The sequence below is a fragment of the Phyllostomus discolor genome, chromosome 11 (genome assembly GCF_004126475.2).
Source record: "Phyllostomus discolor isolate MPI-MPIP mPhyDis1 chromosome 11, mPhyDis1.pri.v3, whole genome shotgun sequence".
NCBI lineage: Eukaryota > Metazoa > Chordata > Mammalia > Chiroptera > Phyllostomidae > Phyllostomus > Phyllostomus discolor.
Window position 1 is genome coordinate 31,438,771 of NC_040913.2, and position 2,676 is coordinate 31,441,446.

At 33.0% G+C, this 2,676-nt stretch overlaps 1 non-coding gene across 1 annotated transcript; it reads right to left on the reverse strand.

Annotated features, from left to right (window-relative positions):
- Positions 1-1,604: 1,604 nt before the first annotated feature.
- LOC114509025 lies at positions 1,605-1,766 on the reverse strand. Its single transcript, XR_003685593.1, has one exon. It is a non-coding gene; the product is annotated as a U1 spliceosomal RNA (small nuclear RNA).
- Between the last annotated feature and the right edge of the window lie 910 nt (positions 1,767-2,676).

Here is a 2,676-nt window from a genome sequence, read left to right on the forward strand (position 1 = left end):
AGAATTTCAACATATTAACAATATTCTGTTTTGTACAGGACCACATTTCTACATATTTTTTGTCGTGTAAACACTTTTATACTTTATGAAACCTATTAAAAATATATTTTGTAATGTCCTTGTGGAAACTTTAGTTATCTAGAATATGCATTTTTACCAATGGGGATCTAGTATTTCTTAGCTATAACCTCAGGTATTATTTTCAAAGTGCAAGAGTTTTCATTGCTCTAATGGGTAATATTATAGACATGTCTTATGTTTAGAAAAATAATACTGTCTTTCTTTGGCTGCAATTGTAGACCCTTTCCTCTGTCCCAGTAATAATTGAATCCTGTGTGTACTGCTCTTGGCTACAGTGTAATTATTTATCAGCCAGAGTTATGATATATAGTAGGAAGGTATAAATAAAACATGCTGAAATGTTCTGCACCAAGTATATTTTACTCATGTTGTATTACAATAATGGGTTCAAGTTCTCAATTTTAAGCTGTAAGAAGTTATTAATAAAGTCTATAGAGCCTGGATTAATTTCCCCCTCATTATAAATTGTTACAGCATTGATATGTGCCTACTCTAATAAATAGTCACTATCTGGGAGCAGCATATTAGGCAAAATGTTCCCAGTAATATGAAAGACTGATTTCTTTTGCTTGCACAGTCCTCTTAATGGAGCAAACCTGAAAATGTGATTTTGAGTGAAAAATCAAAATTTTATGTTGTAACAATACTACTTAAATCTTATTTATTGCCAAAAAAGCCCTGAGGTTATGCTGTATTTGTAAAGGCTATTTATATCACTCTGTTCCTCTTAGCAATGTAGCTAAATGATTTATCACAGCTATGTCAGCATTCATCTCCATGAAGTTTTCTAACCAAGTATGGAAAGACATGCAAGCCAAAGTGAATCTTTATGACAGCAGCCAGTGTACATATGTTTGGTAGCATCAGTGATTAATATCTTCATGATATATGTCTACAACACTTCTCTGCATCAGTGAAAGCAAACCAAAATGCACTAAATTTCTTTTGGACACAATATAGGTATGTGTGTGCACACACAAACACATATATACACACTACACACCTCAGGTATTCTTGGGATAGCTCTCATTTCTCTTCAAGGTGATAAATTGTTACTTCCTTCGATTTCTTAAGGCATTAATTTTATATCTTCATCATGGTAAGGAATATGTAATGTGTAACTTTCCATTTCTGTATGCATTTAAGAAGCTAATATTTCACATTATTCTTTTTCTTGTTGAACATAAAGGGTTAGTGTGTGGAAAAGGAGAACTGAAACACAAGTGTATATATATTCTTGTAAGAATTTTACTGGGATTTGTCTAACTCTAAACTGTAGGAGTTATAAAGATTGATAAATAATTTTCTAGAAATCCATGAAAAGTCTCTATCAAATTTATTTTGATCCACCATCAATCTTGTAATATTCTCTCAGGTATACAATGAAGTTTCAAAAAATCCAGAGAAATCATATCCTTAATATTACCTTAGCCATCTAACACTTATTTTTATGTCAAAAAATATTGGTGTAACTCTTTTGAGTTTCCCCATACTTCCTAAGAGATGCTATATTTTTTTTTTCCCAGAGGAGAGCTGAATGCGTCCCCCACTACCACAAATTGAACAGTCAAGATTCCCACATTTGGGGAAATCACTGGGGTCATCACATCCGGAGTGCAATGGGTCAGCCTCACCCTGGGAAAACCACCTTCGTGATCATGGTAACTCCCCTGCCAGGTAAACATGGGATGTTATATTTTTAAATACTGTGACATTTCCTTAAAATATATCTTAGAATTATTTTTCCTTCTACCTATGTTGTCTAAAAAATTGAATAGTTACCCTGATGTAAACCATGGTAAGAATTTATCCCAGTGATTACCAAATGCTACTCTGTGGATTGTTGACTGACTGGCCATAGAATGAAAATAACAAACAATATTAATAAAAAGCACAGCTATCTTCTTAAAAATACCCTACATATTCTTACTCCAAAAAGTCTGATATAGAGCCAGAAATCTGAGTTTTTAACTAGATGTCAAGTTATTCTCATATGCAGCCAAATTTGAATACCAATTATCTAGTATTATAGTTAAGTCTCCAGCATTTATAAATGACGTATGTGAAACATATATTTTGAAATTATATATTAAAAACATTTACATAGCATTTTAGTGTGTATGTGTTTTGTTTTTCATGAAATTTTCTTAATACAAATTGCCATCAGAAGGAAAATGTGTGTGATCGAGTGTCCGCACAATGAACTCTACCAACTCACTTCCAGATAGCTCAGATCACAGCTTTTCCTCTTTTTTTTCTTCAAGTCCTTTTTACTTAAAGAAATTTACTGTGACAAAATTCACATACCATGCAATTCACTTAGAGTGTACAGCTCAATGGTTTTTATTTTACCTGCAGATATGTACTACCAGCACTACCACTTTAGAACTTTATCATCATGCCCCCAAAGTTACAACATATACTTTAGCTATTTTTCCCCTACCCACATACCTGACCATAAGCAGATTCTCACTTACTTCTACTTCAATTTATCCAGCCGTTGAGTTAATAGGCTTTAAACTATCTTACTCTCTGTTCCCACCACACTTCATAGAACACAAAATTAACATTGCATCCTGGGACAAAGATGGCATA